This window comes from Pelodiscus sinensis, chromosome 12 (genome assembly GCF_049634645.1).
Source record: "Pelodiscus sinensis isolate JC-2024 chromosome 12, ASM4963464v1, whole genome shotgun sequence".
Lineage (NCBI taxonomy): Eukaryota > Metazoa > Chordata > Testudines > Trionychidae > Pelodiscus > Pelodiscus sinensis.
The window spans coordinates 24,711,331-24,735,721 of NC_134722.1; the positions used below are offsets into that span (position 1 = coordinate 24,711,331).

Below are 24,391 nucleotides of genomic sequence, written 5' to 3' on the forward strand. Positions count from 1 at the left end.
TAGTCCTGCACACACACCCCACTGCCAGCCCCCTGCCCTGAAGGATATTAAGGACAACATTTATAAAGAAGGGTTTATTTTATGTAACAACATGTTTAGGACCAGCTGGATAGGGTTATATAAATTTGCCAGCTTTGAGATCACAAAAGGCATCCCTTTCAGAAGACAAGTGGAAGTCAAATCTTTCTGTTTATAAACTATTTTTATGAAATCACAAATATCTCTTTGAGTGGAAAGTGGAAAATATAAACATGAGACCTTAGTGATCTGAAGATATGGTGCATTTTAGCTGCACCTTTCAAAAAGATATTTCACAAAATGAAAAACTTTTGCTATATGTTCCTGTTTAGAGCAAGAAAGCACATCCTACTACTGCAAGTAATCTAGTAAGTCACTTCTACCACATATCCCTCCAAATACAATTTGCCCGAGTTCAGTATTTTGCTGGGTTTTTTTCAAGTGTATTCTTATTTATTTGAAATGACACAGTATTTACATCTCATAGCTTATTAACTCTAATCACCCACTTTGGTAATTAAAAAGGACATTGTTGTCTATTGACATTGATCAGAACACAGAAAGAATTGGTGAAGTGACTCTAATGAAATATTTTTTGTAAGTCGTAGGACTGGATAATTATAGGCACAGAAAAACTAAATGTACCACTTCTTTTAATGAAATCAATATCATATTGCTCAATTAAGCAACTGAAGCATAGTTCAGTGATCACATAGTTTGATGTGAAATTGACAAATATTTTAAATGATTGTGCAACTAACAGACTGCTTTATGTGGTGGTACCTAAAATAAACTCAGTTACTTGCAGGTTTCAACATATTTTGTCAGAGAGTTTACAACAAATGATCTGCTGTAAAATACATTAGCATGAAGGGAAAAGAATCCCATTCTAAAGTTCACCTAAAGGAAATGGAAAGTTTTTCATTCAAAGGAACTTTTTTTTTCTTTTATTGGTGTCCATCTGTTGATTATTTCATTTTAAAGAGATTATGTTTAAATGGAAACACAATATTTTAGGACTATTCCCCCACATGCAGTATTGTTCAAATTTCAAAGGACATTATATTTGATAACTAACACTTATTACTTATTGCCCTTTACAAAATATTCTTGGCAGAAGGTTAGAAACTGACATTTCCAGCTGAAAATAATGCACTGTCAAATAAGAAAACTGCAGGGTATAATTTTTAACACTCATATCTATTATTTTAAACATGAAACATTTCATCAGCTTGACATTAATTGATATAATAGGGACAGAAAAGGATAATGCAATTTTAGTGGCTATCTACATTTAATTAACTGGCAGCAGTAGCCTGTGACAAAAGAAAACTCTACTACAAAAAATAAAGCCTGTTTGTACACCTCCTTTCATGTATTATTGAAACACTGGATCATTATGCAAAATAATAAAGTGCTCAAATAGAGTAAAAAACTAATAAATGCCAAGACAAAACTTTGAAAAAAGTTAGTAAATACAGTATTGTATGGAAATTCTGATGTATATTAGCTCTCATGTGCACTGTAAAATGTTTTATTATGAAAAAATGGATAAGATACTTATCTTTTAAATTGGAGTTTAATATTTTATTAGTGCCAGGCACATAATTCTCATCAAATGGCAGGAAACTCTTTTTTGTATGGATATAAATGTCTAGAGTTTAATATTTCAAAGATAAGTACCTACTACTGCATCTATCACATTGCAGCTTAATGGAATTTACTTTTTCTTAAATATTTATACTGTATTTGTATTTGGTCGTTCAGTGATTGCATAACTACTGAAGTAGAACCGATAAGGCAGTGCAACAACCTTGTGAATTATACCTTCTTTTTAAAAAAAAAACCCTCAAGTATTTAAAATGTTTAATAAAGTATAGAAATGTAAACCCTGCCAATTTTCTAGCCTTCAAGACAGATGGAAAGGTAGCACTCTGTAGCTGACAAAAGTTCTTCTAAGTTAACCTAAGACTGCTAAAATCATCTCACTTTCCCAAAATAAATTATATTTAAATAAAAACAGAATCACATTAGTGAAAAATATTTCCTGTGAATCTAAAACTCTCAGTAGTGAGCAAATTAAACTGAATCTAGCCTCTGATATTTTGTACACAGTGTAATGTACAGACAGCATCATTCAGGTTCTGCAATACGGCAAACTATTTCATCAGTTCTGAGAAATGCTTTCTGATCCATGCTGATACAATTACCTAGCCTTTATTGGCAATTTAAACCTGCTTTTAGGGACATTTTAGAGCAAATGATGTTTTCTTGATATTTTAAAAAAGCAGTACTATTTGCCATACCTTTGGGATAAGGTAGAAATGGAGTTAGAGGCTCATTAAATATCTGATTGGTACAATGTGTTTTTTGTTACTGTGAACTAAACTACCAAAAAAATGAAGACATTTTGCAGAAGGTTTTGTTCCCTCTTGCAGCTAGAAAGAATTTTGATTGAGTATTTCTGTAAAAATATAAACGGGCATTTACAACTACTATACTACTTAAAAGGGTCCTAAAAATCGCCTATTAATTGTAGGATGTGGAAACTTACCCAATAAATATTTTAATATGAACATATGAGAAGGAAACTGTATTTTTCTGGTTTATATAAAATATGGATATTCAGTTTATGATCTACAGAACCTGGATTTTTTCTTATGTTACCAACAGTATTAGAAAAAGAATGTTTTACAATGATGGCAAATAAAACTAGATGTTATTAAATACATTTAGATAGGGATTTAAAATAAACAATATGGGAAACTATATAACATTTTAATGAATGATGAAAACTTATCTAAAAGAATTTTTGAAAACTGGAACAGTGTTAACCAGTGGTTCTTAGAATTTGCTTTTCTGAGCCTCAGTAAAATAATAGAATGATATTCTGTTGTTCTATTTAATTAAAATAATATATAGCTGAGAGTGGCTTCAAAATGTACACAATATTAAAAAGGTTCTCCAGATGTACCTCTGAATGTTGCATCTCTCTGCAGTAATCCCACTACTGGGCTTTTTCACATTCGTGTTGTAGAGTTCCCAATGTCACACAGTTGTTTTCTTACACACTGGCCTGGGTAAATAACATAAAAGAAAGTGTGATAGCCCAAGAGCATAATATTGTGATAAATAAAAGCTGCTAATTTAAAACTCTTACAGAAGTGAGATACCTCCCAAGAAAAGTATTCTGGTAAATAAAATCTGATAATTTAAATCTTTTAAAATAATGGTTTCCTGCTGCTAGTGTCTGACACAAAATGTAGTAGTATAATCTGCTTATTTGGCAGACCTGTAGCTGAAAAGAAACTATTGCTGAAAATGTTATGGATTAGCAAATTTTTGTGTTACTTACATGTAATAAAGTTGATAGGTTTTATCCAACTTCACTGAAATCAGTGAGATTGTGGTCTGGTTCTAAAATTAGCAATATTGTATGTTTATTTTGAAAACTATAAGGTTTTAACTCCATTTGTCTAAGTGGTTAATAAGGAGGCAAAGAATTAGTCCTAACTTCAGCTATGCTGAGATCAGATATAGTTCAATAGGATGAAAAAAACTTTTAAAACTGTTTGTTTTGATATGCCAGTTAAACACTGTTTTTTCAGCATGTCTTTTTACTTCTGCAACCTGCAGTGTATGGACAATTTTATTGCTGTAAAAAAATAGGCAGCTGGAAAGCCTACCATATAGTTAATATTGCTGCAGAAACTATGACAAGAAAACAGGCCAGAGAGGCAGTTTAGCTTTGCAACTGAGAGAGACCTGGAATAGATGCCAAATTCCAAAATCCCTGATAGATTCAACAGCAATTGTCATATTCTGGAATGCAAAAATATGCCTTCAGAAAACACTGCCTAGGAGGATACTGGGTTCCTTACAGTAAAAACATGCACGCAAAGCAAGATCAACCACTCAACTTTGTTCAGCCATCTCAGATACCATAGTTACATAAACATAAATATTTCACCTGTTACAATCACATCTGGAAAAAAAAATAGGAGACTGTTTTTGTGCTTCATTCATGTTTCCCCTTATTCTCTCCTCTTCTGCAAATACCCCTCCAGCACAGTTCTATGGTGGAGCTTGATTTTACCTACTGTATGTGTGTGATAAGGGCTGTACTGCCATGCCTTGTTAATGTCTCTGGCAAAGAACTCTTATTCTGCAGCCAGTCGGCAGGAAATTTAGCAAGATTGAGAATTACAGAGCTCTCTAAATGATGGACCTGATCCTCCACTGCCTTGCACCTCATATAAGTATTTACACATGGTAAAATAGTGCCAAATTGATGTAAAATGCTGCCATTCTAATATGGCTGCTTTTTAGACCAACATTGAGTGGTGACTAAGCAAGGGGAGAATGGAATAAAATGTATCTTAATCAAACTACTGATTGTGGTTTCAAATAAACAGATTTGAAAAAGATAAAATAGAACTCTGTGTTCTAGTGGCTCCTCTCTTGACAAGCTTATTCAGGAAGAAATCCCCACTAACTTCAGTGGCCATTCCTGGCAATCTAATCTGTACAGAAAACAGGTTTGGAGTTTATTTGTACAGACATTACTTTAGTGCTAAACTTCCATTCCTAGCAGTTTTCCCTCCAATTTATAACGACAACCCTATTCACCATCTTTATCATCTACAGTCCTTGTATTATGTAAGAGTACAAATAAAGGCACAATCCTCTTGCTGTTCAAGAGTGATTAGGGATGGCTGTTTAATGGGAACTAAGTATACACAGAAACTTTGCAAAAAATGCTCAGCATTTTGTAGGTTTGGGCCCATAAGTAACATATCATGGAACAAATCCTGACCTTTTGTGTGCAGGGGCGGAAATGTGCAGCAGAACTCTCATGGCTCCACTGATGCAGGAAGAGGGAGGCAGTTGTATAGGAGCTACACTGCAGTACACAGCCTCTCTCAGTAGATAGCCAGGGAGAGTAGACTCTGTGGGTCAGTGCACAAGGTAAGCTAGTGGAGTACTGAGGAGATGACCAGTGGGGTCCAGGGAAAAGTGGTCCATATCTTACATCTACAGGGAGAAGGTTCCATAACCCAGATTGAAGGAAAACATTCCCTCAAAGTGGGCTATGCAAATTCTTGCTATGCCCTTATTAACTCATGGAGGGTATGTCTACACTACCCTCCTAGTTCGAAGTAGGAGGGTAATGTAGGCATACCGCACTTGCAAATGAAGCCCGGGATTTGAATTTCCCGGGCTTCATTTGCATATGCGGGGAGCCGCCATTTTTAAAACCCCGCTGGTTCGAACCCCGTGCAGCGCAGCTACACGGGGCTCGAACTAGGTAGTTCGAACTAGGATTCCTATTCCGAACTACCGGTACACCTCGTTCCACCTCGTTCAGCAGGATCCTAGTTCGAACTACCTAGTTCGAGCCCCGTGTAGCCGCGCTGCACGGGGTTCGAACCAGCGGGGTTTTAAAAATGGCGGCTCCCCGCTTATGCAAATGAAGCCCGGGAAATTCAAATCCCGGGCTTCATTTGCAAGTGCGGTATGCCTACATTACCCTCCTAGTTCGAACTAGGAGGGTAGTGTAGACATACCCTCCGAAGCTTCAGCGGGTAGCCAAGTTAATCTGTGCAGAAAAAAACAACAAACGGTCTGGGAGCACTTTATAGACTAACAAAACATGTAGATGGTATCATGAGCTTTCGTGGGCACAGCCCACTTCTTCAGATGACTGGAGTTCATATTAAGAAGTGCCTTTCACCAAACATGAAAGAGACCTTTTCACCCCCATGCAATTACTTAAAAGCTTACTTACTTACTTACAAAATAGGGATGTAAAATCCCATTTAATTGGTTAAGCAGTTAAATGTAATGTTTAATCGGTTAACATATTAAAGGGGGCAGGCTGGAGCTCTGCCTCCCGCCACTGACAGGGGCTGCTCTGGTCGGGCTGGTGTGCCCCAGCCTGCAATGTGCCTATGCTTGCCTTCTCTGGCCGGGCTGGGGACACCCCCACATCCCAGGTCCCTGCACCAAGCCCCGAGGGACTAAGTAGCCCCTTGCCCACAGTGAACAGGGAGCTGTTTCAGCCCCTACCAGTTAATAGGTTAATCATTCACACCCCTAACTCAGAATGATTGCACCACACTTTTAAGTGGGAAGGGAGGCAAGGGTTGTCTGGCTTGCTGCAGGAGAGGGTCTAGGGGTGGGAGTAAGGCTTAGAAGCTGTTGCAAAAAATGAGGAGTGGGTCAGCCTGATGATGCCAACTTATCCCCAAGGACCAGAGTTCAAAAATGGAAGAAAGACCCCTTTCCCTGGATTAGCAGGATCAGAGAGCTGAAATGGGGTTAGTTGTGTTGTACACTTTTATCTAATAATGAAGTTTTGGTCTGATTAAAACTGTATGAAGTGTCTTCTGGCCTTTCTCTCAGTATAGCCAGACAACAGTAGATCCTTGGGCTCCTGAGAGAACAAGGGACTGCTTTTTCCTGTCCCCAAGTGTTCAGAGTGGGGTTCCCACACTGGCTTGCAAGTGGTACAGTTGATGCACAACCCATATGACAGTGAGATCACATCTCTCTTGGGCAATGAGACTCTTACCTCAGTTTATGCAGAACAGAGGCCTAGCTGCCAGAATATAGCAGGAAGTCTTTACCCATGGGAACAGAGCTTGCCTCTCTGAGCAGATATTAGACTAGCAACATAGAAAAGTTTGATATAGTTAAGAGATAAAGGCAATGAAGAATTATTGAGATGCCATCCTGCATCTGTATTAACATGAACAAATTATTTTTGGTAGAGATTCAATTTCATAAAAATGGTTTCAAAAGCTGTTTCATGAGCAGCAGAATGCTTGTTTTTCTTCTCACCAAAATGAATAAAAACGTTATGATATGTTCAGCACAGTACTTAAGTATTTGTTTTGTTAATTTCTTAAAACAAATTGGATTCCCAGTAAATACAAAACTTGGACAGCTGCATTAAGCAAGCAGTGGGGAAGCAATCTCATAATGATTATCATGTAAAAGTGACTACAGAAGAATTCCCAGAATTTCATCCAAACAGTTATTGGCTCTATTATAAAACTCTTATAAAATCCAATATAGATATTCCTGAAGGAAGCAAGAGGATTTATAAATATGTACAACTATTCTCAGGTGATTAAGGAAACATAGAAAGCATGAGACATTATTAAATGACAAGAGAATGAATTGATATACTCTTTCTCTTTGATTTATTGTAATTGAAGGGAACTATAGCAGTTGAAGTGGTTTTCCTTCCAGTCATGAGGTTAACAGATCAGAAAGATTACGAGGTATTTAGGGTTGAAAGAATTAAATTTTTATTTGTAAACATGGATAATTATTGATTTTACCCTGCACACACAAATGAGAAAAATATTTCCATTGATAATAATCCAAATTTATAGATAGGCCATTGAGAAAAATAACACTCTGAAAAATTATTAGAGTTTGATTTAAGGGTATATACTTTATGTAGTTTGATATGTGATGTTGCCAATTGGTGTTTAAACAGTTATAAAGGTTTAACTTTATGAATCTTGACATCTACTCTCACATCTGAATCCCCCATAATTTTCCACAACAGTGACAATTTAAATCAATAAAAATATTTTTTTAAATGCTTAAAACAAACAGATATTATCAGTCAAAACTTTTTTTAAAAGTAAAAATCAAATTCTGCCAAGCCTAATGTAGTTGGACACACGGACAATACTCAGTCATGTACAAAGATAGAGTCTGCCTGTCTCTGAACCTCACATAGGAATGAATGCGTTTGTGGCAAAAGTAAACACTGTAACGCACATCACTCGCTTCATACTTTTCAAGCTTCTCTGTCAGTTTGTAATGATATTCCTAGTAACATTCTCATAGTTTCATGAAGAATCTGGGGCAAATGAGTTCCAAATCCTCTCTCTTTCATTGTCTCTGGAATCTTGGGCAAGTTCTGTAAACTTCCTTTCCTGAATTTCCTCATCTGGAAAAATGAGACAATGGTACTTTTCCTACCTCTGTCAATGGAACATATATTGTGAAGATTGGTTAATATTTGTAAAGCATTTCTAGCAAGTGTTATTGATGGATTAGAGCATATGGTACCAGCAAATGTAGATGAGGAAGCATGGTTTATGAATCTATGTATTACAGTTGTCACCTGTTGCCTCCTAACTTCTGTGCTGATTTGGTCTTTCAGAAACAAATAAAATAGCTTCAGACAGTGAGGTTTTAAAGAGATCCATAGATTTGTGTTGGGATATATGAATATGCTTCCCTTGGGGATGCTGTAATGGAGGTCAGTAAGTAAATATTCCACACAATTGACTTGAGTTAGCGAACAGCCCCAACTTTAATTATGATTTCTTTAGCCTTGGGGAAAATCCCTGTTATCCAATAGAAAAAAACCCTTCATCTTATGGAGTTGCTCTTTATTTATTCAAGGGCCATAACTGGCTGCCAAGACAAAGGGGTTTCATCTAGCCACAAACAAATAGGATTTGGCCAGAAGTGAAATCTTTCTCTCTCTTGTGAATTATTAGATTCTGACAAGAGCTGTCTCAAACTGTACTCAGTGTTAAAGCTATTAAAGTGTCTTCCCATGTCTTATCACACTTAACATAAAGTGCTCCCATCCATTTCTGCCTCTGTGCTCAAGTTTAAGATAAATTATAAATTATGGTCCCCTCAAAAATTGGCTACTGCAAAAGTGGACTCCTGTGAAAGCTGTCAAAAAGGATTAAACATCCATCCTTAATGAAAACATGGAACTTAAATAACCCAGCATCCATAATCCTAATAAACCAACCAGCCTAGCCACAAATGATTGAGTTTGAGGGGTGCTAACAATCGTCACCATGTCATTTTGCAGCAAAGAATCCTTTCATTTGGGCCATAATGATGACCCTAATAATGTTAGCAGGTTGTGAATTTTGCCATTCTGCATCTAAAAGCATGAAGTTTTACTACTTGAGTTAAGTAATCAGAACTGTGCCATCAAATGCCAGCAATGCCCTTCTACCATGTATACTGGCCAAACTCTAAGTCCTAACCTGATGCCCTGCCGGCACTGGTTCCGGCCAGCCTTAACTTCGGTTCAGGGTCCACTCAATGTGGACATGCTATTTTGAATTAGCAAAACGTTAATTCATAAGAACATAAGAACATAAGAATGGCCGTATTGGGTCAGACCAAAGGTCCATCTAGCCCAGTATACTGTCTACCGACAGTGGCCAGCACCAGGTACCCCAGAGAGGGTTGACCGAAGACAATGATCAAGCGATTTGTCTCCTGCCATCCCTCTCCAGCCTCTGACAAACAGAGGCCAAGGACACCATTTTATCCCCTGGCTAATAGCCTTTTATGGACCTAACCTCCATGAATTTATCCAGCTTCTCTTTAAACTCTATTATAGTCCTAGCCTTCACCGCCTCTTCTGGCAAGGAGTTCCACAGGTTGACAACACGCTGTGTGAAGAAGAACTTCCTTTTATTAGTTTTAAACCTGCTACCCATTAAATTCGAATTAGTTTTTAGGTCTAGGTGCACTAATTTGAATTAGCTTATTTTGAATTAACTAATTCGAATTAAGTTAGTTCGAATTAGTGCTGTAGTGTAGACATACCCAGAAGGATTACACCCAGAAGGAATACACAGCAGTGTGTATTAAAACTATTTGGACTCTGGATGAAATAAACCTTTCTACTATCAATACGTATTGGAAAAATTTGTGGCTAAAGGTAGTGAATGGTATTCATGGCTTACTTGAAAAACGACATGAGATGGAGGAAATTACAGAGCTGGGTCATCATGTTAGAGAGAAGGGATTTGATAATATCTAGGAGCTACTACAGTCCCACATCACCAACCTGGACGAAGAGCTGAAAGAGTTGATTCAGTCAAGCTTCAGTGATGAGGACAGTGAAAAAGCAGAAGGTGGCACCAAAGCTACAGCTGATGATAAAGAGTCTTGATAATGTTTTTTTCTGGAACTCAGAAACCTTTTCTCTGCAGAGTATCCATTCACGGGACATAGTCTGAAGTTCAAGAGAGCTTGAGGGGATCCTGATTCTTCACAGGGAAGTTTAGAAAGACATGCAGAAGAAAGCCAAATAACTGACGATCACTAGTTTTTTTTTTCACACATCTTTCATCACTCATTGGCCTCCCTGCTGGCCACTTGCTCCTGCCAGCCGCCCTGCTGGCTGCCTGCTGCTGCTTCTGAGATGGGTCTGGCTCTGAGCCAAACCTACTGATTTCAGCTCTTTGTGATGTCAGTTTCTCAGTGATTTCATCCCTTGGCCCACCGCATAGGCTGACCAAAAGATTCCAGCCTCCACTGGAATAATATTTTAAAATAATAAAGAGACTCCTTATGGAGTCTATTTTAGTTCTATCCTTAGAACTGGGGGTGGGGAGGGAGAGACAGGTTGAACCAGTCTCAGAGCTCATGCCTGGAGAGCATGTAGCCTGCTGGTTCAAGCTTCTTCCCCCCAATCCAATCCATTTGAGTCTGGAAGGGAAAGGCTTGTCCATCTGTGACTCTTTACAATGACAGTGTCTCTCCTGCAAACACTGGTGTTCATATTTTACAATTCCTATACTTATGGTTAACATGGTTTGTGACCCCACAACAGCCAAATTAGTTTCAATAGGCAAAATTTCATTCTAACAATTGACCACCCATCAGGCATATAGCACTGGCTAAACTGGATTTATATAACCATACCCAGGATTTCTTTCCCATTCCAGCATGAGCTGTATTTTCATATTGACAGTTGAATACCTAGCAGGGCTAAACAACTGAGTGGGCATAACCATACCCAAAACACCTTTCCCCTTCCAGCTGGCTACATTGGAAGCAGTGGTTCAGATCATGCTTGCATATATTTTCAAAAGCAGTTAGTGATTTTTGATGCTTCAATTTCTGTGTGTCCACCTTGAGACACCTACATGAGACCTGATTTTCAAAGAGGAGATAAGCAATTGCTGAAATTCAGGTGCCATTAAGGTCCCTCAAGTACATTACCCAAAAAGTGGAGGCACCCACCATCGTTAGTCCAGTTTGACAATTTAGACCATGTTTTTTCAAAATGTCAGATCCAATTTATCACTATGCATGGAGAAGAGTCTGTGTTAGCTCGAAATTATATGATGGCATCAAAGACAGAAAAGGGCATATGCTGCTTGATGCACAGAGATAAAGAGCTCAGACTCCAGAAAAGAACCTCCCACAAAGTGCCCATTTTTTACTTTGGGGTTTGATTGTGAAGTGCCATTTGGCTCCCGTGAAGAAAAAGGAACAGGGTTACAGAGAGGGTCAGTGAGCTAGATTGTGGTCATGAGGGGAAGTGCTACCAAGCTCTTACAAGAGTAGTCTATTCCCTCTGGCAGTAAGATGAGTTAATGAAAGCTGTTGTAACATTTATGTTACCTTTAATATGGTTAAATGAAAGGTTTGTGGTTTTTCAAATCCAGGAGTTGGAGGCATGATCAGTCAGTCAGGGTTTGAAGAGATCTGCAGGGAACTGAAAACAGAGTTAGGAAAAAGAGCAAAGATAACCTGGTATTCACAGTCAATTGTCCTGAGAGGACTGTTGGAGTAAAAAAGGCTGGATTAGCAGTCATAGATCATAGAATCATAGGATCATAGGGTTGGAAGAGACCTCAGGAGATCACTGAGTCTAACACCCTAAGTGCCACCTTCTTTCTGTCTTTCTGTTTTTCAGGGGCTCTTCAGGCTCTGTCTATCCTTATTGTAGTGTATTCCACAGTCAGCGCTAAACAAATACATGAATAAATAATGACAGCCTTAGTGATACCAGCATAGATTTACAATGAACTATTACTTCAAATAGTGTTTGATGTTTAGTACTCTAGAATTGTGGATTTATACACATTACAGAATACAATAAAATTAATAGAGGAAAGACAGAAAGACAAACATTTTTCCCAGTCAAGTAAAATATCCCAGGACTTATCAATGGTGCAATGAATAAGATGTTAGGTAACATCAGACATGGTAATCAAATGGTGCCTTGTGCCTCATCTAAATCTAGCTTCCTTATGGTTTGGGAACATATAAACAAAATTAGAAAGCTGTAATTTGGATGTTTGAAATAAAAATGATGGAAGATATACCTTTAAGATAAGATGAACTGAATGTATTTTTAATCTTAAACACATATAGAAAATGCTTGTGTCTCTTGCATGATTTATAAATACATAATTGACACAAGAAAGAATATAATAGATTAATGCTACATAAGTCATTGATTTTCTAGAGAAGTACAGTACAAGATTACTGTGCATACTTACTTCATTCTGAATGCTTTCTTTTCTCAGAGTCAGAGTCACCTAGTATTTTAAATTCCTTGCACTACATCAGGGTTATGGTACTATGTTACAAAGTTATTCAGAAACCTGATTGGCCATGTTCCTGCAATACATTTTCCTAACCCCAAGATAAAGATCCATGCATCTCTTTACCCTTTAAACAAAAAAGCTATTGTAATAGCATGTAGTGTGATGCATGGCATGAATACCAAAACATGTACATGCACTGCTAAACTGTTTAAGTATGGAAGAAGTAGTGTCTAATAGCATCAGGAAATTGAAATTTAAAAATTTTTCTCACTCACTTATTTGATGAGAACTGGGCTGCTGACAGGTGAAGCAGAAAGTCATTTTTCAAGTTAAATGCCAAGTGGTTATATAGCATAATATTCAGTCAAAATTAACCACCTCACTGCTGCATTGACATACAGCATATTTAATGGCAACAGTTTTCCTCAAAGAAAACTATAGACCTTAGGGAGTCTTTGGAAAATGGAAAGAAAATTTTACTAATATTAAAAAAGTGGTAATAGTCCCAGTACCTCACTACAGATATAAAAAAAATTAACTCATTGCCAAAAATGGAAGTGTCTCATAGTGGTATCTTTATAAAGTGGCTTACATGAAGACTATTTGTTTTATATCTTCATATCTTTTGGTTAGTTTTATGTGTAAACCATTTTGTGCATAAGCCAATAGGGATCTTCAGCAAGTGCTATGTGCAGAAGACAAATTGCTTATTACAAAAGCTTCATACTTATTGCTACTTACAACTATTTGTCACATAAAACTGGCTGCATGAACACGGAAATATCCTAGACACAACTTTAAGGCCCTGATCCTACAAAGTCATCCTTATATGCCAGCCCCTCAAAAGGACAAAGTCATGTTGATGTCCATGGGTTTCTACATGGGCACATTGGACCACCAACACGTATCAGATTTAGAACTCAGGGGGCAAACCTGGCTCCATTCAAGTCAATGGTGGGTTAGCCACTGTCTTCAAAGCAGGCTAGATTCCATCATTAAAGTTTGCAACAGTAAAATATACAGCTTTGCCAGTTGATGCTTTTTAAACCATTTATTGAAAATGCAAGTAATTCCAAGGTATAATATAATCAGCATTGAATCCTAAGTACACACCATATTTCTAGTTTATTTCTGTAAGTGTCCTGCAGTTAGCCACATTTCAAACTAGTGAAGCACTGCTATGCAAGTAACTTATTTTCCAGTCAGTGACTGAAGAGAAAAACAGTAATGAATTGAACAGAAGTTTTAATTCTGCTCAAAATGAAATGTTTTATTTTATTTGAGGGTTTTTTTAAAGTTTTTGTGATCAAATTTAAGCACATTTCAAAATGGAATGTCATTTTGAATCAAAAAGTCTAAGGCCTGGTCTACACAAGGACCTTAGGCTGAAATTAGCAACCCCCTTCCAGTGGTCAATTTTCGAAGTAATACATCCACTACCAAATTCATTATTCAGGAATAAGGTGTTGTGGAATTTGAAATCTGTAGTCTTGTTTTTTCATGAGTAATTATGCTATTCCTGAATTTGTAAGTCCGAAATAACATTAATGTGGATCTCCGGTGCCGCTAATTTAAATTAATCCTACGGGAGCCCTCCCACAGCTCGCCAGAGTGCTTCCTGGGGTTCAGAGTCCAAGGCAGGCTCTATTATGGTGCATGCGGTACTTTGGACTACATTTGATTCTTCCCTGTAGTGAGGACATGGAACTTCGAATTTGTAAAATTAGGTTCCTAGAAGTCGAACTTAATCATAGAATCATAGAATCATAAGACTGGAAGGGAACTCAAGAGGTCATCGAGTCCAGCCCCCTGCCCTCAAGGCAGGACCAAGCTCTGTCTACACCATCCCTGACAGATGTCTATCTAACCTGTTCTTAAATATCTCCAGAGAGGGAGATTCCACCACCTCCCTTGGCAATTTATTCCAATATTTGACCACCCTGACAGTTAGGAATTTTTTCCTAATGTCCAATCTAAACCTCCCTTGCTGTACTTTAAGCCCATTACTCCTTGTCCTGTCCTCAGAAACCAAGAGGAACAAATTTTCTCCTTCCTCCTTGTGACACCCTTTTAGATATTTGAAAACCGCTATCATGTCCCCCCTTAATCTTCTTTTTTCCAAACTAAACAAGCCCAGTTCATGAAGCCTGGCTTCATAGGTCATGTTCTCTAGACCTTTAATCATTCTTGTCGCTCTTCTCTGTACCCTTTCCAATTTCTCCACATCTTTCTTGAAATGTGGCGTCCAGAACTGGACACAGTACTCCAGCTGAGGCCTAACTAGTGCAGAGTAGAGCGGCAGAATGACTTCACGAGTTTTGCTTACAACACACCTGTTGATACAACCTAGAATCATATTTGCTTTTTTTGCAGCAGCATCACACTGTTGACTCATATTCAACTTGTGGTCCACTGTGACCCCTAGATCCCTTTCCGCCATGCTCCTTCCTAGACAGTCGCTTCCCATCTTGTATGTATGGAACTGATTGTTCCTTCTTAAGTGGAGCACTTTGCATTTCTCTTTATTAAACTTCATCCTGTTTACCTCTGACCATTTCTCTAACTTCCTAAGGTCATTTTGAATTATGTCCCTATCCTCCAAAGAAGTTGCAACCCCACCCAGTTTGGTATCATCTGCAAACTTAATAAGCGTACTCTCTATCCCAATATCTACATCATTGATGAAGATATTGAACAGTACGGGTCCCAAAGCAGACCCTTGTGGAACTCCACTTGTTATCCCTTTCCAGCACGATTTAGAACCGTTAACAACAACTCTCTGACTACGGTTATCCAGCCAATTATGCACCCACCTTATCGTGGCCCTATCTAAGTTATATTTGCCTAGTTTATCAATAAGAATATCATGCGAGACCGTATCAAATGCCTTACTAAATTCTAGGTATATGACATCCACCGCTTTTCTCTTATCCACAAGGCTCGTTATTCTATCAAGGAAAGCTATCAGATTAGTTTGGCATGACTTGTTCTTCACAAACCCATGCTGGCTATTCCCTATCACTTTATTACCTTCCAAGTGTTTGCATATGATTTCCTTAATTACCTGCTCCATTATCTTCCCTGGGACAGACGTTAAACTGACTGGTCTGTAGTTTCCTGGGTTATTCTTATTCCCCTTTTTATAGATGGGCACAATATTTGCCCTTTTCCAGTCTTCTGGAATCTCCCCTGTCTGCCATGATTTTTCAAAGATCATAGCTAAAGGCTCAGATACCTCCTCTATCAGCTCCTTGAGTATCCTGGGATGCATTTCATCAGGACCTGGTGACTTGCTGACATCTAACTTTCCTAAGTGATTTTTAACTTGTTCTTTGTGTATCCTATCTTCTAAACTTACCCTCTCTCTGCTTGTATTCACTACGTTAGGCACACCTCCAGACTTCTCGGTGAAGACTGAAACAAAGAAGTCATTGAGCATCTCCGCCATTTCCAAGTTTCCTGTTACTGCTTCTCCCTCCTCACTGAGCAGTGGGCCTACCATGTCCTTGGTCTTCCTCTTGCTTCTAATGTATTTATAAAAGGTCTTCTTGTTTCCCTTTATGCCTGTAGCTAGTTTGATCTCATTTTGTGCCTTTGCCTTTCTAATCTTGCCCCTGCATTCCCGTGTTGCTTGCCTATATTCATCCTTTGTTAGTTGTCCTAGTTTCCATTTTTTATACGACTCCTTTTTTATTTTGAGATCATGCAAGATCTCCTTGTTAAGCCAAGCTGGTCTTTTGCCATATTTTCTATCTTTCCTACACAGCGGAATTGTTTGCTTTTGGGCCCTTAACAACGTCCCTTTGAAATACTTCCAACTCTCATCAGTTGTTTTTCCTTTCAGTCTTGCTTCCCATGGGAACTTACCTACAAGTTCTCTGAGCTTATCAAAATCTGCTTTCCTGAAATCCATTACCTCAATTGTGCTGGTCTTCCTTCTACCTTTCCTTAAGATCATGAACTCTATTATTTCATGATCACTGTCCCCCATACTGTCTTCCACTTTCAAGTTCTCAACTAGTTCCTCCCTATTTGTTAAAATCAAATCCAGAACAGCTTCTCCTCTGGTAGCTTTTTCAACCTTCTGAAACAGAAAGTTGTCTCCAATGCAGTCCAGAAACTTATTGGATAGCCTGTGCCCCGCTGTGTTAGTTTCCCAATGTATGTCTGGATAGTTGAATTCCCCCATCACCACCGAATCTTGGGCTTCGGATAGTTTTGTTAATTGTTTAAAAAAGGCCTCATCCACCTCTTCCACCTGGCTAGGTGGCCTGTAGTAGACTGCTAGCATGATATCACCCTCGTTTTTTACCCCAGTTAGCTTAACCCAGAGACTCTCTACACAGCTATCTCCTACGTTCATCTCCACTTCAGTCCAAGTGTGTACATTTTTAATATACAAGGCAACCCCTCCTCCCTTTTTTCCCTGTCTGTCCTTCCTGAGCAAGCCGTACCCTTCCATACCAACATTCCAATCATGCGTCCCATCCCACCAGGTTTCAGTAATACCAATGATGTCATCGTTGTATTTATTTGTTAGGAATTCCAGTTCTTCCTGCTTATTACCCATACTTCTCGCATTTGTATATAGGCATCTAAGATACTGATTTGATCTTGCCTCCCTGTTGTGCCCTGACTCTCCTTTGTCCTTGCCATTATAGTCCGTAGTTCCCCCCATTTCCAACCCATCTCCCAGTCCCGCACATTCAGCACTTACCTGTGGGCTTTGCTCACCTGTCCCCGTCGAACCTAGTTTAAAGCCCTCCTCACAAGGTTAGCCAGTCTGTGTCCAAACAAGGCCTTCCTGCTCCTGGAAAGGTGAACTCCATCTCTGCCAAGCAGTCCTTCCTGGAAGAGCACCCCGTGGTCAAGGAAGCCGAAGGCCTCCTGGCGACACCATCCTCGCAGCCAGGCATTCACCTCCAGGATGCACCTCTCTCTGCCCGTGCCCCTACCTTAGTAAATTTGAAATAATCATCTAGTGTAGACATGGCCTAAATGTTTCATTGAGAATATATTAAAACATTCAATTCCACAAATGAAACGTTAATTCGCCAATGGTATATAATTCGCCAATGGTATATCTACACTGCACGGCTGTTCCGAAATAAGCTATTCCAGAATAGTTATTCCGAAATCGCTTATTTTGAAATAGCACATCTACACTGCAGGCCTCAAAATTAGTCTGAGGAAGGCTTCCCTAATGGAGATGTACTATCTCAATGTAGAGCCCCAGGAGGCACTACTGCGGAATAACTTAGAATGGCCCTGGTGAGGGGCTATTTCAAAATAGCAGCAGTGGAGCATCTACAAATGCCTTATTTTGAAATAGTTATCTTGGAATAGGCATTATTCCTTATAGAATGAGGTTTATAGATTTCAGAATAAGCCGCTCACCTTATTATTTTGAAATAATGCTAGTTATTTCGAAATATCGGTGCAGTGTAGATGCACCTTAAATGTTTTAGTTGATCTGAATTGGCATTCTTCAGCAACAAAAAGTTTTGGTCAAAAATTTCACCCAGCTGTATAGCATAACTCTTCAAATACAGAAGCAAGATATCAAGATGGACTAATGAGAGCTGCACAACTCACTACTTCACAAAATAAAAACATAGCTTTAAACTGGCCAAATAATCAGAATGCATAATAGTACATTCAGAGATAAAGTCCAATTTACTCTTTAAAATAAAACCCAATCAATATGATTTTTAAAAAAGAATACAACCTGAAAATGTAGTAGAAAAAGAAGGAGAGAGAGGCAGGGAACCGCAACGTGTAGCAAATGCCTATACAGGTTTCACTCTTTCTGATAATCTTCCACAATATTAAGTAGCAGAAGGTACAGTTAGGAAGGTGAATAGCAGAACAACAGCTAAGAAACAGGACTTCAGATGCTAGGGTCTGCTGCTTGTAAGAAAAAGTTTAGAGGGGAGGAGATTTTTAAGGCTGCTCACTGTTGCTCTAACTCTACTTACCCCGAAGGCAAGGCGAATTTGAAAATGCCATTCTAAATATCTTCAGGAGCTAAAAGGACCTTGGCTGAAATTATCAAGGTTGCTTAGGAGATTTGGGACCTCACTTCACAAAGGTGATTTGAAAAACTTGAGGTCATTGTCCTGTTGGCTTAACATGCACCAAAACCTACAGGTCTTTTTCATACTCAATTTTTTAGTTATTTGAGGAAAAATACTTGTACATTCCAAACTAAGTAGCAACACAAACTTTTAACTAATGAAGTTAAAACAGTGACCCTTAACGTCTTCAAGGGCAAGAAGTGAAAATGAAGGTGGTGTGGATAGGTTCAGACATACGTTCTGACACTTTTCAGACTTGCTTCTTGAGGCAGTAGATTGTGTTTATGGAATTCTTTCTAGAAGAGAGATAAGCTAGGCAGACACATAATTTAATATAGAAAAGGTGCTGAAACAGCAAGTCTCCATAATACCAAGTCTTTTGTTTCTTTCTAATACAACTGCATAGATGAGATGATTAAACTGTACATTAATCCTTCAAATATCAATTTTATCTGTTTGAACGTCCTCCAAGGACTATTTTTACTCGTTGGGAATTCTGGGTCACTGCACATGTGCAGAACTCATGGTCCCTGCAGATTTCTTTCCTTCCCTGCATAAAAATGACTTCTGATGAGACAATAAAGGAAACCCAGAAAAGTGGACACAAGTCCCTCCCCAGCAGTGCAGACAAGTTGGTTTGGCCACCCAGGGAAGCAGGTAGAGATAAAAAATTATTGCCGAGGGAAGTTGTGGAAGAAGACTGGGCAGTCATGCACATGAGAGACACAATTATGGCACACATGAGGTGGCAGGACAGAGCTTTGGGATGTTTTTGAGGAGGTAGTTGTGGGCCAGGCTCTGTTGCTGGAGGCAAGAGCAGAATGTAGCAATCTGCCTACTTAGACTATGTCTATACTGCAGGCTCATTTTGAAATAGCTTATTTTGAAACATCTACATAGTAAATGGCCATCGAAATAGCGCTGAGCTATTTTGAAATAGAGAGTCCACACAGACTGGGACAGAGTCATATTTAAAGCCACCCAAAAGCACTTCAGGCAGGGCATCTGGACAGCACTCACTTCCTGGAGTTGCTTCCTGAGGCTTTCTGAGGCTTGAGCTTAAAGGGATCCCCTTGTTTTTCCTCCTGCTTGCTTACCTTTCTGAGGGACAGCAAAACATATTCACTACGTTTTGGTTTCCTTGTTGGACACCACAGTACTCCCAGCTATGGAGCCAGAGCTGCCTCCCAGCAGTTGACAGCTCTTAAAGCTTATGCTGCACCTCATGGTGTAGTTTCCATAGGCTGCCCTCATGGCCCTGCAGGAACAAGTCAGTGCAGGGCACCTCCTCTCTCCAGGCACTGCTCTTGCAACTTGACCACTCCTGCCCTCCCCCACACACTATGCACTGCTGATTATGGCAAATGGACACCCATCCTGGAATGGTGGGATGACAAGAAGTGGCCCCTTCCCTCAGGCAATGGGACACCCACATGTGACCAACCATCCCCATCCAGAAGTGGGTTGCCATTGCATTGTGGAAGCTCGCCACGCCGGTCAGATACCAATCCAATGGGAACCATTTCAGCGTGGGAAGATCGACCATCGGAGTTGTGGTCATGCAGGTCTGACTCTCTCGTTCCATTGTCCACCCCCTTCTGCCCACTCAGGCAGCTACTGGGCAGCCAACACCAGCTGCCCTATGGATGGACCTGGCTCCTGAATTAGAAAAGCAGGATAAGGGACCCTCTGGAGTTGGGGTGGAATAGGGTTTCCTCAGGGAAAGGAGGGATGGGATGGGGTGGTAGTGGTGGTGGAAGAGGCTCCCTCCCTGGAAGGGTTTTCAGTCCCACCCTCACCAAGGCCTGCAGCGGAATGGGGCAAGTTGGAGTTGCTCCTGGTGTGTGTGTGTATGTGGGGGGAGGGCGAATGGGCTCAGGGACCTCCTGAGGGCCCTGGCAACCCTGTGAGTCTCTATTTGTCTCCTTCTACAGGTGATGAGGGCCATCAAGACAGTCCTGCTGTGCCAGCTCATTGTCCTCAGCAATGTGGATCCTATCATTGCTGGCCTTGCCACCCTGGATGTCCCCAACTGCAGGGGAGGGGCTATTGAGGACCCCACCACCAGGCATTGGATTACATCAATTGCAAGAGCTACTTCTCTAGGGTTCTGCATGCTGTCATGGATCACCGAGGCCAGTTCACCGATGTCTACATTGGCTGCTTGGGGAAGGTGCATCATACCTGCATATTTAGGAACTCCAGCCTCTTCCACAAGCTGGACACTGGCACATTCTTCCCCGATTACACCAACAGGGTCAGGGACATGGACATGCAAATGTGAATTGTGGGAGATGCACCCTACCCTCTGCTCCCTTGGCTTATGAAGCCATATACTGGACACTTGGACTGCACCAAGAAACATTTTAATTCAAGGCTCAGCAGGGCCCACATGGTTGTGGAGGGCATCTTCAGGCATCTCAAGGGGAGGTTTCGTTCCCTCCACACCCACCTCAAGCACCAACATCCCCCAGATGGTGGCTATGTGTTGCATCCTCCTCAACATCTGAGAGAGTAAGGGGGAGACGTTCCTGCCTGCATGGGGACAGAGGTTGAGTGGCTCACAAGAGCCTTTGAACAAGCCATGCACGGCTGTGTGGATCTGGGAGGCCCAGGGGGATAATTTCAGCCAAGGCCAGCTATGAGACTCTCTCCTGGGCCTCCCCACAAGGGGCCTCTGCAGTGGCCCAGTGTGCCTTTAATCCCCCCACCCCCTCCCTCATCCTCCTCCCCCTCTTCCAGAGACAATAAAGCATACCTGTTGTTTGAAACCAACAACTATAACTGTTTTTATTTGGGGTAAACATAACTGGTGAGGGGCTGGGAAAGGAACTTGGGGGGAGGAGGGACGTGGGATGGGGAAGACGGGGGAGGAGAGGCTCAGGGATGGGGCTGGGAGTTCCTCGGTCAGTCCCACCACCTTGTGTGTGGGGGCCTTGGTGACTATGGGGGGAGGCTAGGGGGAGAAGTGTGTGTGGGAGGCAGAGACAGGAGCGGGAAGAGGAGGAGGAGCTGGGGCCAGGGTAGGAGTGGGACAAAAAGCAGGAGCAGGCAGGAGTGGTAACAGGAGCAGCCCCCAGGTGCTCAACAGTGGCCATGAATGCCACTCACAGGGACCAGCCCTGCTGCAGCAACTCCTGCTACATGGTACACTGGAGAGCAGGTCCTCCTGGAGTCTGTGGTCCTGCCAGTCCAGGGAGCGCTGTAGAGCATGCATGCAGGCGATGTGCTCCCACTGCAGGTCCTCTAGGGTTCACCTTCTCCCCCAGGTCCCAGGGGGTCTACACATGCACTATTTTGAAATAGCTATTTTGAAATACGCATTATTCCTTATAAATTGAGGATTACACATTTTGAAATAAGCCCATTATTTCAAATTTATTTCAAAATAAGGGGCTTGATGAGTGGATGCTCACTTTGTTATTTCGAAATAATGCTGTGCTATAGACATGCCTTTAGGGAATGGTTTGCATTGTTCTTAGTGAATTCCACCAGGAATATAAAACAGGAAATCGTAAGATTCCTTTATATTGCCAGAATAGTGTAAAGGGGCATTATTGTAAAGGACAGTGGTGCCTTATAAATGGTTATGGTACTTTAATGATTAGAGCTAAGTATTTCCTATCAAAATGTGGTCCATGATCTGTTTGCTACTGACCTTTCTGGAGATGATCAGTAACCCTCGCTTGTTCTTCAGTTGCCTATGATGTAACAGTGAATGTATGGCTGCATATTCTAGAAGTATCTAGATGTAAATGGACATTACTATTAGATGGAGGGGGAATGGGGATTTTAACCAGTGCTCCCCAATTCCATTTTCCATCCATTGAATGTAATTAAGATAAATTACAAAAATTATTGAAACCAGCATGATTATATTGTGTCATTTTAAGAAATAAAATATGCAGAATTTTGTTATGCAGAATCCCCCCAGAAGTAAACCATTTCCCCCTACAGAATAATGTATACTGTACTATTCACCTATTCCTAGAACCTTACTCTGCCTCCCTCAATCACCTTTGCTTCTTATTTCCCCACTTGCAGTGAGATCAGTTTAAATTGGATGATTCTTTCAGGCTGGGTCTGTGTTTTTATTCAACATGGCCAGAATCTGCAATGAACTCTCTATGGGTAGACCACTGTGGCTAGGAAGAGCTCACTGCAGTATTAGGGCCTACAGCCTAGATTGATCTTATGTTCAGAACTTCATCAGGGATTGTGTTTCGTTGTACGGGTGTCACAGTCCTTTGCCTGCTCTTCTCTTTCAGTGGGTTGGAGTAAATTATTTCGCCCCATTCTGGGGAAACTTCAGGCACATAGCACTGGTTTTCCTCAGAGATGCAATATGGGCAGCCTTAATACAGTAGCAAGGCAAAAACCAAAAATGAACCCCCCAAAACTAGGAAAACTCTGGACATTACACAAAGAAATTCCACTACAGTTACAGTAGAGAAGCTCTTATGGCCAAAGGTCTGGCTGACCCTTCTCATCAGTAATGTCAGGCTTCATAAATGAATATATTGTGAAGGGAGATTTATAAAGAGAAGAACATAGATAGCTTTTTGTATATTTCTAAATTCTTTCCTCTACCTTGACACAATCAAGCAAAAAAAAAATCCTTCGAAAGTCAGAGTTATTCAACAGGTGAACAGCTGCCAAGACAATTTGAAAAGTCTAGATTATGGTCCATCACATAACTCATGCTAGTATTATTCTTTTGGGACATCTTGTGCAGAGAAACAGATGCCAGTAGATGACCCAACCTTTTCCTTGACTTTCACTATTGTTTATGGGGAAAAATAGGTAAATCTTTATAAAGAGAAATTCTCAAATCTCACCATTTCCTTATGTTTATTATCCATTCTTGTATAATATATTTGAGGTTCTGTTGTTTGACCCCATGGGGCGGAAGTGGGGAGACTGTAGCTAATGTGTAATAAACTATCTGTGGGATTTACTGTATATGGGAAGAAGAGTAAGAAACATAGATGTGTGTAATTTTTATTGCAAAAGATATATGGTAGCAGTAAGATGAAGGAAAATTTTGAAATACTTCATCGCATTATATGAAAATTGTCAAAATGTTGGGATACCCTAATCATCTACAAGCCACCTGAAAATCTGTACCCATATTGGAAGTTTTCAGTATCCTTGGACAGTAGCTTAGCTTTTGTTGTAAGTTATTTTGTTTCACTAAATGCTGTTTACTTTATCTGGTCAAAGAATATAGTGATAAAAGAACTACAAAGATCTTTTTTTATCAGAAAAGTGATAGAAATGTAGCCGTGTTAGTCTGGTGTAGCTGAAACAAAATACAGGACTATGTAGCACTTTAAAGACTAACAAGATGGTTTATTAGATGATGAGCTTTCGTGGGCCAGATCCACTTCCTCAGATGAAGTAGTGGAAGAAAATAGTCACAACCATATATACCAAAGGATACAATTAAAAAAATGAACACATATGAAAGACTGTATATTGGTTATCACGAAAGACAAGAAGGAACTGAAATATCTGATACAGGCAGTCCCCGACTTACGCGGATCCGACATATGTCGGATCCGCAGTTACGAACACGGACTGCGGGACCGCGTGGTCCCGCCACCCGTGTACTTCCGGGCAAGAAAAGCTGCTCCACGTCTCCCTGGTCTGCAGACCAGGAAGCCGCGGAGCAAAGCCGCGGAGGGGCTCTGGCAGCGAAGCAGCCCAGGCACGCCTGGGCTGCCCCCCTGCTGGCTTCCCCCACGGCTTTGTAAAGCTGCGCGAGCCCCTCCGCAGCGCGCCTGAGCTGCTCCGCTGCGCGGGCCCCCCCGCAGCTTTACAAAGCCGCGGGGGAAGCTGGCAGGGGGGCAGCCCAGGCGCGCTGCGGCTGTCCCGCTGCTGGGGTCCTCAGAGGCTTTGCTCCCTGTCTCCCTGGTCTGCTGGTCTCCAGCAGACTAGGGA

At 40.5% G+C, this 24,391-nt stretch overlaps 1 long non-coding RNA gene across 2 annotated transcripts in view; it reads right to left on the bottom strand.

Annotated features, from left to right (window-relative positions):
- Positions 1 to 17,325, bottom strand: part of LOC142831072 (uncharacterized) — a 42,124-nt gene extending 24,799 nt beyond the window's left edge. Inside the window, exons 1-4 of one of the 2 annotated variants that reach the window (XR_012906699.1) lie at positions 17,089 to 17,325; positions 11,440 to 11,533; positions 9,875 to 10,076; positions 2,993 to 3,094 (exon numbers count right to left, since the gene is read on the bottom strand). This is a non-coding gene — a long non-coding RNA (uncharacterized LOC142831072). The remainder of the gene's footprint in view (positions 1 to 2,992; positions 3,095 to 9,874; positions 10,077 to 11,439; positions 11,534 to 17,088) is intronic. The other variant, XR_012906700.1, reaches the window with a different exon arrangement.
- Between the last annotated feature and the right edge of the window lie 7,066 nt (positions 17,326 to 24,391).